Source organism: Oncorhynchus kisutch, linkage group LG16 (assembly GCF_002021735.2).
Source record: "Oncorhynchus kisutch isolate 150728-3 linkage group LG16, Okis_V2, whole genome shotgun sequence".
In the NCBI taxonomy this organism is placed as follows: Eukaryota; Metazoa; Chordata; class Actinopteri; order Salmoniformes; family Salmonidae; genus Oncorhynchus; species Oncorhynchus kisutch.
In genome coordinates, this window is record NC_034189.2 from 15,842,005 (window position 1) to 15,855,906 (window position 13,902).

Sequence of the window (13,902 nt, forward strand, 5' to 3'; positions counted from 1 at the left end):
GCTCCTCCCACCAGCCTCCACTTGTGTTTTAGCTTACTATTCTGTATTATAAATTCATTACACTATGAACAAATTGCCCAACCAACTAACCCTACACCCATTAAAACCATATTACTATTGCACTACTCTGGCCCAATCTGATCCTACACCTGGAAGGACTATCGTTCAAAACACCTTGTAACTCATATACAGTAAAATCTCATATACCCCAGCACGTCTCTGCAGCTGTCACCACAACATCTATCCTCTGTGATTTACGTTCCATTCCTGCGGTACAGTTGACAATCATGGCCATGAAAAAAAATAAATAATACTGAATCACTTTATTCCTATCACTCTCTCAGAGCCGGCTGTATGCTTTTGGGGGCCCTAAGCGAGATTTGGTTGGGGGGGCTCACCTCGTGGCAAAACATTTTAGTGGCACCCCCTCTTGATGGTGGAGAGAATCATTTGATTTAAAGTCAATTTCCTGCAATTCTACACATTTTGCCATGGGTACAGATCATTTGTTGCTGTTTTACAGCTAATTGTGTGCAATTCTACACATTTTGTGATGGGGTGGAGAGAAAAATGTACAAGTTTAGATAGCTGGCTAGACTAACTACCAATCTAAAAACTGTTAGCTGACATGGTTAATTGAGTGACTGTCAGTGACTTGACATAACAAGAGAAAAACTACTGATGCATTACCAAATTTCGAAATTGCACCTAAGTAAGTGATTGCTTATGTCGCTTATGCCTGGAACCGGCCCTGCACTCTCTATTGACCTTGGTGTTCTGACAAGGATCCTTTTAGCATCCCTCACCCTGGACCCATCTTCTTCTACCACTCTCTTCACTGCCTCAGTATAAGACACCTTCTGCACTACTCTGATCCTGGCTGCCTCAACCTGGACCCATCTTCTTCTACCACTCTCTTCACTGCCTCAGCATAAGACACCTTCAGTACTACTCTGATCCTGGCTGCCTCAACCTGGCTTTCTCTCACTGGACACCTCTGATCTCCAGCACCCTGGGTACCCCTACAGTTTACACACACTTTTTCCCATCGATGCTGCACATTCCTTTGTCCCATGTCCTCCTGCATATTTCTCGCATCTAGGAATCTCCCACCTACACAGTGCTTCCACATGACCATGAGCTTGACACCTAAAACACAGTAATGAGTTCAGGACAAAAGCTTTCACGGGATAACTGACTTTACTTTATCTGGTAAAAACTCGGCATCCAAACTCAGTAGTACATACAGTGTTTTCTCTTTTTCACCACACTTTCCACCAGGTCTGTGTTGCACCAAATGGCGGGCGTCTCAGTCACCCTCCTTAACTTTCATCTACAGTAGGTTGCTTTAGCCTTACCATTCAAACGTGCCCATTAAAACAAGTAGATAGTGATAGCGCTGACATCATCCTCGTATTCCTTTGGAGCCGGACGTATTTTGAGTTTGAAGGATGCCATATAGAGCTTGCCAGCTTGTAGTCCTAAAACCTGGAAATGAGTTACTTCTGCTTCGTTCAGCCATCCCTATTCAAAAAAATGTATTAGGAATGAATAGGGTTTTGGAATAAACACTAAAAATAAGGTCTGAGGTTAACACAAGTTTATGAGATCTTATACATTTTGTTCTATGAGATAATAAATAATAAAATGACCTTTATGAATTATATGAACAAAAATGTAAACGCAACATGAAACAATTTCAAAGATTTTACTGAGTTACAGTTCATACAAGGAAATCAGTCACTTGAAATAAATTCATTAGGCCCTAAACTATTCATTTCACATGACTGGGCAGGACATTCCTGCAGTCAGCATACCAACTGCACACTCCCTCAAAACCTCAGACATTTGTGTCATTGTGCACTTTTTAAAGTGGCCTTTTATTGTCCCCAGCACAAGGTTCACCTGTGTAATTATCATACTGTTTGGTCATCTTCTTGATATGCTACATCTGTCAGGTGGATGGATTATCTTGGCAAAGGGGAAATGCTCACTAGATGTAAACAAATCTGCACAAAATGTGAGTAAAAAATATGCTTTTTGTGCGCATGGAAAATGTCATGAAAATGGAACCAACACTTTACATGTTGCATTTATATATTTTTCTCAGCGCGTTACATAAATGCTTCAAAAGAGGGCAATAGTAATGGCGTCTTTTTGTAGGCACTAACTCCGCCATGGTTGGTTGGACAAAGCCTATGGAAAATGTTTGTTTTTGTAGGGTTTTTGGTTAAACACAGAAAATAAGATCTGTTGTAAACACGGGCTTAGGAGATCTTATACGTTTTGTTCTCTGAGATGATGTTCATTAGGTAATGTAACTTTTTGTGAATATTGAAGCATTTATGTGATAAAACAAAAACATAACACACATAAAGGCTTCATAATTCATAAAGGTCATGTTAACATACTGATATTATCTCATAGAAAAATGTTGTTCTCTACAGAACACATCCCAGGCATAGAAGAGATAACCAAACCAGATTATCCTAATCACTTTGTGTGCATGTTTGTGTATGGACAATGGAAGTATATACAGTGCATTCGGAAAGTATTCAGACCCCTTTACTTTTTCTGTAACGTAACAAAATGGGGAAAAATGGAAGGGGTCTGAATACTTTCCGAATGCACTGTATATACTTCCATTGTCCATACAAAAACATGCACACAAAGTGATTAGGATAATCTGGTTTGGTTATCTCTTCTATCTAGGTGTAGTCACGCACCTGTCTGTTATTGTAAAGTGTGTGAGCCTAGGGTGTGTTCTGTAGAGAACAGCATTGTCAAAAGTGAATGAATTCTCTAGATATTATCTTATGTGTCTCTCTGACAAGTATAGAAGGTCTAGCAATTAATCCTATTATTTCTATTTGTAACATTAGGCCTACTACTATGTTCAATGTGTACATTGTCATCCACCTGAACAACCCTCTTAATTCTCTCCTCTGTTGATTTCAGCATGTTCTTTATTGAAGCTGGGTTGTGTTCATTAGAGCACACACCATAACAAAACAAGCATTTAAGTTCAGATGGTATTCTGCCTCCTGTTTCACTTTGCTTTCTTCTATGTTGTGCCTTCTGAACATTACCCTGTCCTTTATTCGACTTCTTCTCTGTCCGTCTCTGTAGTGGCCTGTTGTTGTTGTATTGACGATGCCGTCTTCCGTTCATATTTCCCCAGTGGCCTGGCTGCGAGGTGGTGCTTGTGGTCTCTGGGGGTTGGGTGCTGATCTAGGCGGAGAGGCAGAGGCCGGAGGAGCCTGCACTGGAGGAGTGGCTGTGGGTGTTGTGGTGGTGCCCATGCCAGGCCATGCCCGGGGCCGGAGCGGGCTGTGTAGATAGCAGCTGAGCCGCTCTGCTCTGCCCTCCCATCAGACACTGGTAGGTGGCAGCCTCGGCAATGGCAACGGACCCAGGAACAGGTGGGGAATGGATGAGAGGGACGACACAGAGAAAGACACACACACACGGACAGTGTACAGTACTATACTATAACAAGCAGGCTTAACATCACGCACACACATACTTTAGTTATGTACACAAGGCTCCATGGGAAATGAAATGTGTAAGCCTATTTGATCAGACCCCTTTTGACTATCAGTCTGCAACTACCATAAGACGGCCATATCTTCTTTCTTCCCATCCTCACTGTGATGCAAGATACCTGCCTGTAAATCTTCTCTCCCAACTTCTCTAACATAATAGAGGTTAGGTTAGTCAGATAAATCATTGATGTGACTGAGGGGGATTAGAGATTGTATATATTGTCTGAAATATTTCCCCTGAGATGCAAGAAGGTATGGCACACACAGAGGAGGAGAGATATCTTCCACTGTTCTGTGCTCGCCACACCATGCTCTCGCCACAACATGCTCTCTCTCTCCCTCACATTCACGCACGTACACATTCCTCGCTGCTGCAGACCCTGAGTCCCAGTCTGTTTGTGCCCTCATGGCAACTCTTTTTCCCTCATGGTGATGCTAAATGTTTTGGCTTGGCAATGACAGCAATGGAGTTGGCAAGATCCCTAATCTATGACCAGGCTACAGACACTTAGGCTTATTCACAATGCACCCCAAAACACATTGACACTAATCCCACTGCCTGTATGTCCCACTCCATCTAGGAGCAGGAACTGCCATTCTCTGCCCTCATCACGTCAGAACCTGTCCGTCACTCCCGGAGCCCTGACCTCTCATTGGACAGCAGCCTGCTGTTGGAGTTCCTGCTCTTCCTCTACCTGCTGGTGGTGCTGTTCGTTCAGTACATCAACATCTAAAGGACCATCATCATCAACCCAGTCTGAATGGTTCTACCGGCATTACAGCTGTAGAACACTGGAACAATTCTGGAATACTGGAGTTAAGGTTGCTGACCGATTTGCTGGAAGACATCGGCCACAAGCTTGACCCAAGACAGCTTGGATGTCAAAAGGGCAGGTTGAAGACAAATGTCTTGGTCAGCCTCCTAGACATGAAATAAAATCCACTAATGCAAGTAAGACCATTATATATGCACTATAATAATAGCAGAGTTTGCCAAAGCCTTCAACAAAGTTGACCTTACAGGTTTTCATCAAGGATCTCTCTGTACTTTGCTCCGTTCATCTTTCCCTCGATCCTGACTAGTCTCCCAGTCCCTGCCACTGAAAAACATCCCCACGGCATGATGCTGCCACCACCATGCTTCACTGTAGGGATGGTGCCAGGTTTCCTCCAGATGTGACGCTTGGCATTCAGGCCACAGAGTTCAATCTTCATCAGACCAGAGAATCTTGTTTATCATGATCTGAGAGTCATCTCTGGAGAGACCTGAAAAAAGCTGTGTAGCGACACTCACATCCAACCTGATAAAGCTTGAGAGGATCTGCAGCGAAGAATGGGAGAAACTCCCCAAATAAAGGTGTGCCAAGCTTGTAGCGTCATACCCAAGAAGATTTGAAGCTGTAATCGCTGCCAAAGGTGCTTCAACAAAGTACTGAGTAAAGGGTCTGAATACTTTCCTTTTTTTCTATAAAGATTTGCACACAATTCTAAAAACCTGTTTTAACATTGTCATTATGGAGTATTGTGTGTAGATTGTTGAGAAAAAAAAACTAACAATTTAATCTGTTTTAGAATAAGGCTGTAGAATAAGGCCGATCAGATACAGTACGTCCCACCGGCCTCACAACCGCAGACCACGTGTAACCACGCCAGCCCAGGACCTCTCCGGCTTCACAACCGCAGACCACGTGTAACCACGCCAGCCCAGGACCTCTCCGGCTTCTTTTCCTGCTTGATCGTCTGAGATTAACCACCCGGACAGCTGATGAAATTGAGGAGTCTGTCTGTGTCTAATAAAGCCCTTTTGTGGGGAAAACTCATTCTGATTGGCTGGGCCTGGCTCCCCATTGGGTGGGTCTGACTCCCAAGTGGGTGGGCAAGTGCTCTCCCAGGCCCATCCATGACCGTGCCCCTGCCCAGTCATGTGAACTCCATAGATTAGGGCCTAATGAATTAATTTCAATTGACTGATTTCCTTATATGAACTGTTACTCAGTAAAATTGTTGAAATTCCATGCTGTGTTTACATTTTTGTTCAGTACATATACACACAGTACAAAGATGTTTTAAAGTGACCGGGATTGCGCAATAAAGTCGGGGACATATTTCCATTGTGATCCCTGTTATTTTATTTTTTACATAAATACATATACAATTACATAAATACAGACACATTACAGAGATACAGACAAAACATATGCTTGACATCCAGATGAATATGAGGGGGGAGTTAAAGTACAATTCTTACAAGCTTGTTTAGGCTGGTCTGTAGTTGATTCTTTAGGCGTTTGGGGCTGCTGGTGAACCGTGATGTGCAGGCAATCAAAGTGACACTGGACTAGAGCACTTGCCAGTCTTTTGGGTGTCAATAGCTAGGTTTCCATCCAGTTGGTGACAGATTTTTATCTGCATATTCAAAAATGTGCATAAAAACAACATGCAGATTTCCCCATCAGAGATGTGTTTTCATCAAATTGACATGTTGCTGGTTAAGTAAATAGTGCAAGTTAAATGGGTTTCCATTACATTTTCAACTCTATAGGTACCGATGTTTTTTTCACCCCAAAAATGTTGTGTTATACAGCAAATGTATGTTTCTTCTTTGTTGCTCTTTTTGTTTGTTGTTGTTTATGTATATGTGCATGTACTGTATGTATATGTACTTATATGAATGTGTATGTATGTATTGTGTATATATGTTTTTTCTTTTGTGTGTGTTGCTTTTCTGAATATTCTTGTTATGTTACTGTCTATCTTGGGACAGGCACTGTAAATTAGCGCAAGCTAACATGTTATTGTTGTAAATTGCAATGTGTCAGTGTTATTGCATCTGTCCCTACTCAAATAAATAAAATACAAAGCAAAGAAATATGTGCCCACTCTGGTATTGGCACATGCTCATAGCAAACAGCTCGCAGATACGGTGCGGGTATAACCTACTATATGATGAGATTATTAAAGACAAAAGTGCGAGATCATTTTTATTTGTTAAATGGTAGCCACGCATCAATCCTCATGTCACCAGAATAAGACCCTTTAAGTCTACTTCTTCTGGGTAGGCCTTTTTCCTCCAGTATTTCAGATTTCAGCTTGGAGCTGTCAGTCAGCGTTGTTTGGCTAACCTGGTATTCAGCATTTGCCCTCTCGAGTTGGATCTCACTGTCATATGAGATGCGTGTAATCGGAAAGTTCTTTGGCCACTGTTCGTTTCGGGACGACACAGACTCGAAGGATGAGAGGATCAGCGTGCCATCCAATACTATGGAAATGCAGTCGTCAGGGCCATGTGAGGCTGAGTCAGATCCAGTCTCAACAGGGGTACTGGTCAAAGGTGAGTTGGTGTGCTCCTGGATCACCTTCACTGTCCCCAAATCCTGAAGTTCAGAGGTAGAAGTCAGATTGAAGTACTCGTTGTCAAAATCTTTGTCCATGTATTGCAGCCTAATGTTGCCTTTTAACCCCAAGTCACTCGTTATCGTTTCGAGCAGGTCATCAAGCAACTCCGGTTAGCCATTCTGGATGGTTCGTTTTTCAGTGTTGTTCTCCCTGAAGATGACCTTTGCTCCCGCAAAGCCTGCAAGAAACCGAGCACAGACAGAAACAGAGCACAGACAGAAACAGAGCACAGACAGAAACAGAGCACAGACAGAAACAGAGCACGGACAGAAACAGAGCACAGACAGAAACAGAGCACGGACAGAAACAGAGCACAGACAGAAACAGAGCACGGACAGAAACAGAGCACAGACAGAAACAGAGCACGGACAGAAACAGAGCACAGACAGAAACAGAGCACGGACAGAAACAGAGCACGGACAGAAACAGAGCACAGACAGAAACAGAGCACAGACAGAAACCGAGCACAGACAGAAACAGAGCACAGACAGAAACAGGGCACAGACAGTTAGTTGTTCTTTGATTGTTACAGTACATCTATCAATTTAGCATTAAACTCATAACGTAGGGCTTCATTGATTCTAATGAAGTAACAATTACAACTTCTCTTGCAATATTATAATTTGGATGATTTCACTCAACTCTGGCAGTCCCCCCAGGTGAACCTTGTGCCAAGATGATCCCATTCCTGTACTTAAATCCATTATCTGTCACACTTTTAGCCAGGCAAACTCTGTCCACATATGAGTAGTTCTGCCTCAGAGCAAGTGAGATTTCCTCTTGTAAAACATCAATGGGAAGTGTTGAGACATTTGTTACTTCCAGAGGTGGTTTGGGAAGGCTGCACATGTGCAAATGGTGTGCCATCTGAGAGTGATGTCTATCCTCAGTATGAATAGGTATAACAACAAGGTCCACTATGTCCTTGAAGTTTGTGAAGATTTGCCACGCTCGTTCCACAAAGGGAACTTTGTGTATAATCAAATAGGGAACAATGACAACGGACTCCAGTTCTCATGGCCATTTCCTACAACAGTTTTTCTTGATCCAAAAGTAAGTGGCACAGAATGAGGCTGATTAGTTTTGTCAGTCCACTTAAAAGGAAAACTTTGTAGCGCCTCATTCAAAGTTGCTAATGTGAAGTACTTTTTTGTTATGCATACACTACGGTACCGTGAAAGCTCATGAGGTATGATTCCTTCAAAGAGATCGTGAACAATATCAGTGTCACGTCTGCTTCCGCTCTCCCTCGAGCGCCAGACTACCTGTCATTACGCACACCTGTTCCCTTCGTTACGCGCACCTGCTCCTCATTGGACCCACCTGAACTCCATCATTATTTGATTGCCTCCCTTTTATCTGTCTGTTTCCTCTGTTCCATCGCTGTGTCAGCATGGATGTCGTTATTCTGTCCCCTGTCCAGAAGCTGGTCCTGTCCTGGTTCATGTCCGTTATCTATTAAATGTTCTCCCTGTACCTGCTTCCTGTCTCCAGCGTCGATCCTCACAATCAGGGGGGAAACCAGTGCTCACATCGAAATAGAAAAGTTGCTTTGACGTAACACAAACCTTTTTCACATCATAATAGCTGGTCAGTTAATTTTCCTTAAGCTGATAAGTGATCTTGTTATTTTACAACAGCATGCCATTTTTGTCTCAAAGTTGGGCAGAATGGTAAAAGGCAAAGTTCAGTGTGTTGTCGCTGACAACCTTGGTTCACATGGTATTGCAGGTTTTGTTGAGAATTTCGGGTGAGTTTACGTTAGGTAACACCCTTTCCACTTATTCATATACAAAATGGATGCAGCTTTGAATGCTTTTATGTGTGGTATGATTGCTAGTTAGCCTATCATAAAACAACGTTTCATAATGTTTAGATTGACAAAGTACCATAGAATAAATTAATATAATGAAAAGCCTAAAGAATGCATTCGTTCATAACAGTTGGCTATGTGAAATTGAAACTTAAGCCTATACCATATTTATGTGTTGCATACTGTATGTCTGACATACATTCTGATTTAACAATCCTCTTAGAAAGTTTAAATACTATTGTATCATCCAAGTGTAGGCCTATTCAAATAATAAATATTAATCAAATAGGCCACAGAATTAAAACATATATTGAAAAAGCAACTTTCAATTATGAGCCAACTTCCACATATGAACCGAGTAGGAAATATGGTAAAAAGAAAAGGCACGCAATATCTGATCACTTAGCCTAAAATGTTCACACATTTCTGGTCTATATAACTCATGACAATTAGCCTATTGCAGATATGGATAGAGGGCAGGATAGAAAGTTAGACTGCATGTAAACCTGGGAAAATAAACCCACTGAATAAACCACCACCGTGTCCAGTAAAGAAAAACACACAACCCGCCCAAAGCAATAAAATACGTTTGACAACGCTCCCCTATTTTTAAAAATCGTTATTATCCTTATCGACTGACTTGCTCTTTCTAAACGACAAGTAATAGTCAGGTTACTTTATAATATGGAATACCCTGTTTTCTTCGAGTGCCAGACTCTGGACACACCACAGAAAGAGAAGATGAACAAATACTTTGAAATTCGCCGTAAATCCGGTGGCGCAGATTGTGGACCAGTAGAATCAGTTGGTGACGTTTACAAGATCGCATTTATTGACCAGAAAGGTATGCAAATGTTTCGGTGAAGTGATCGGATATTGAGTTCCTTTTTTACCATATAGCCTACTCGAAAGTTGGTTGATAAGTGAAAGCCAGTTCACAAGTGCATTTCATAAATACATTATTTATTCTATGGCCTATTTGATTAATATGTATTATTTGAATAGCCCTACACTTGCATAAAACAATACTTTTTAGACTTTCTAGGAGGATTTGTTAAATCAGAATGTTTGTCAGACATATATAACAAATATATATGGTGTAGTCTTAGGTTTCACTTTCACATAGACAGGTTACACATGCAGACAGACATGCACGATGTATTGCTTAGGCTTTTCATTAGGCTATATTGATTCATTCTACAGTACTTCATCAATCTGTTGTTACCAATTCTGCAACTAGCAAATACCCTGCTTCTCCCCTGACAATCCCACCCACAGTCATCAATTGACGGGCCAAACTCTTAAGAATGTGGCCAGAATAACCCATGCCAATGACTAAATTAAATCAAATATTTGAGGAACAATATAGTTTAGCCAAATAAAATATATATATATTTGATTAAAAGCAGACTTTCTTCCTGAATTCTTATAGGTTTTGTTCTATAGTATGAGATAATAACAGTCAGTTAACATGACCTTCATGAATTTTTAAGCCTTTATTGTTCTTTATTAGCTTTTTAAAAATGACATAAATGCTTCAAGATTCACAAAAAGTGCCGTTAAGCCGATGAAAAATGTATAAGATCTCCTAAGCCTGTGTGCAAGGCTGTCATCAAGGAAAAGTGTGGTTGCTTTGAAGAGTCTAAACTATTCCATATGTGTAATTTCATAGTTTTGATGTCCCCACTAAATAGTAAAAATAAAGAAAAACCCTTGAATGAGTAGGTGTCCAAACCTTTGACTGGTACTGTATATCGTTTAATACAGACTAGCTCAAAACATGACTAATCATTGAAAAGGACAAGTTACCCAATGGATCATAATACTTTTCTGTTAAGAAAGTGGGGGTGCAAAAACATATGTTTGCCCCACTATTTTTTAAAGTGGGGGGGGGGGGGGCAGCTGCTCCATTATCGCCATTGCTCAGGTGCCTATGGCCTATGCCTCTAACTCTTCAAGACATGGACTAAATGCAAAATGATGAATAAATACAGTAAAACATATCATTATTATTATTGTTGTTACTACTACTACTGCTACTACATCACATTAACAACAAAAACAACAACAACTCATTATGACTGTGTAACTCTTTCAGTCCAGGAGAGGGTACTTCTGAAAGCTCATGTTTTGGAGATGCCTGGAGGACCTCTCTCCCTCACTCTGAGAGACAGCCTGGAGCCTCCACCCACAACAACCTCCCCAGTCAGGAGGTGAGGCCAGACTATACAGACACACCTATACACTGAGTCCCAAATCCTGTTAGATATGACATTTATCTACCATAACAAGAGGTCAAAATACACAGATGTCAATGCAATGTTGTTGAGTTTGCACCATTAGCCCACACTTGAATGTTTGCCAGTTTGTGAGTTATAAATGTGTGTTTTTGTAATATTGACGAAGTAGTCATTTTAACTAAATAAAATCATGTTAAAGTAAAATGAAAAATACCACCCTAGTCACTAAAATGGAAAAACATCAGATTTCCCAGAAAGCAGCTGGATGCAATAATAAATCCATGAACCTATTTAAGTAGAAACATAATAAAGTATTGTAATCAGTATTACAGTGGAGTTACCCTGCAAATACCCTGCAATTGTTTTCCATCTCTAGATTTGCCACTCATTCCAGGTGAAAACATTACCGCCTTGTGGTCAAGAACATGTACAGACAATGTACTTCATTGTCTGAGCTTAGGGAAGCAGAAGATCAACACCACCTGTCGTCTGGGAGAGGCCAAGCTCCGTCTTCTAGGGAAAGTGATAGAGAAGGATCTAGGTGAGGTTGTTCCAGGGGTGAAGGTGACACGTGGTGACTCATCTCAGCTGGTGCTGGAGGGTTCAGCAAGTGAAGTCTGTACAGCCAGACAGTTGGTTACGGATAACATCTATCTGGTGCTGGAGCGGGTGGTGGCTGAGGTGTCCCTCCACCTCCTGTCCTTCCTAAGGGATGAGTATGGGAGGCCTGGGAACCTGAGCAGTCTGCTGGGGTTGGGACTCCATGTGGAGGTAGAGTTGGGGGATACAGAACTCCGTCTGTTCTCCCTCTCCTCTGGGAAACTGGACCAGGCTGAGAAGGATCTGCTGGGAGAGTTTGGGGAGGAGAAGATCGATGTGCCCAACTGTGGCACCCTGGCTGAACTAAAGTCTAAACTTGAGACAAAGGTGAAGGAGATGAACCAGAGCAGACGCAGGGTGGTAGCCAGATATGGTCCTGGGTGTAGAGTGCAGCTGCTGGGCCACATGAAGGAGGTTCAGGAGCTGAGGGAGGAGATTGGGGCCTTTCTGATAGACCAGTCCAGTGTAAGAGTTGTGGGACGCCCTCAACAGAACCATGGTGGTGTAGTCGGTGAAGCAGGCCCCGGACCAAGATGTGAGGAGACGGTCGCAGCGACCAGCTATCACCTCCAGGGTGGGCTGCAGGTAGTTGTTTGTCAGGGTGACATCACCAAGGAACGGGCAGACGCACTGGTGAACGCAGCCGATGAGAATCTGGATCACGCTGGGGGCTTGGCTGCAGCTTTTAGCCAGGCGGGGGGGCCTGAGGTACAGCAGGCCAGCAGGGATCTGGTTAGGCAGATAGGGAGAGCACCCACAGGTACAGTGGTAGAGACTACAGGAGGGAGGTTGCCTTGTAAGATGCTGCTGCATCCAGTGGGACCAGTATGGGGCAGCGTAGGTGGGAATGAGCGCCCTCTGCTGGAGAAGACAGCCCTGGATCTGGCAGAGACCATGGAACTCCAGACCCTGGCCATGCCCTGCATCAGCTCAGGGTTATTCGGTGTTCCTCTGAAGGTGTGTTCTGAGGCCATAGTCTCTGCAGTGAGGGACTTTGGGAGGGAACAGCGCATCCTTACCAAGGTCACTCTGATTGAATGTGAGTGGAGAGGCAGTGAGAGCCATGCAGGAGGCCTGTGATAGGCTGTTACAGGGGAAGAGGGAGTTTCCTGGATGGGAGGTAGAGTCCAGCACCACCACTACCACTACACATGCTCCTCAGAGAGACACCACTGCTGCCTCCACCAGGGGACCAGTGGCTCCAGAGGTCTGTGTCCAGGTGGAGATCATCCAGGGAACCATAGAGAAACAGGAGGTGAGAGAGAGACACACTGACATGGCCGCAGCCTTGATTCAACAACATTCTGTGAATTAGGTTGACTTCATTCTGACTCAATGTTCCCTTTCTCTTTTACACTTTCTCTTCCTTTTTCTCTTACCCTTTTTCTTTCTTTCTTTATCTCTTTCTTTCCCCTCCCCCTCTCTCTCTCCCCCTCTCTGTCTCTCTCTCCCCTTCTCTGTCTGTCGGTCTCCCCCTGTCATGATTCTTATGATTCTAATGTTTTAGAAGACCTTAGTACTGTTTCATAGGATACTACTGACTTTTTCAGCCCTACTGATCTAAAGAACCTGCTGGAGCCTGTTATAAAATGTTTATAAAGTCTGTTTTGTTTATACATTCAGTTGAATTGACGCAACAGCTACTAGTCTCTTATATGTGCTGGTCCAATTATATCCATTTCACTTTCATGCGCATATCACTGTTAGCTGTAATCAGCCAGCCTCATCCCCTACCAGCCCTCACTCACCTACTTCTCTCAGAATCCCCTACCAGCCCTCACTCACCTACTTCTCTCAACATCCTCTACCAGCCCTCACTCACCTGCTTCTCTCAGCATCCCCTTCCACCCCTCACTCACCTTCTTCTCTCAACATCCTCTACCACACCTCACTCACCTACTTCTCTCAGCATCCCCTACCACCCCTCACTCACCTGCTTCTCTCAGCATCCCCTACCAGCCCTATCTCACCTGCTTCTCTCAGCATCCCCTACCACCCCTCACTCACCTGCTTCTCTCAGCATCCCCTACCAGCCCTCACTCACATGCTTCTCTCAGCATCCCCTACCAGCCCTCACTCACCTACTTCTCTCAACATCCCCTACCAGCCCTCACTCACCTGCTTCTCTCAACATCCCCTACCATCCATCACTCACCTGCTTCTCTCAGCATCCCCTACCAACCCTCACTCACCTGCTTCTGTCAGCATCCCCTACCAGCCCTCACTCACCTGCTTCTCTCAGCATCCCCTACCAGCCCTCACTCACCTGCTTCTCTAGGCATCCCCTACCAGCCCTCACTCACCTGCT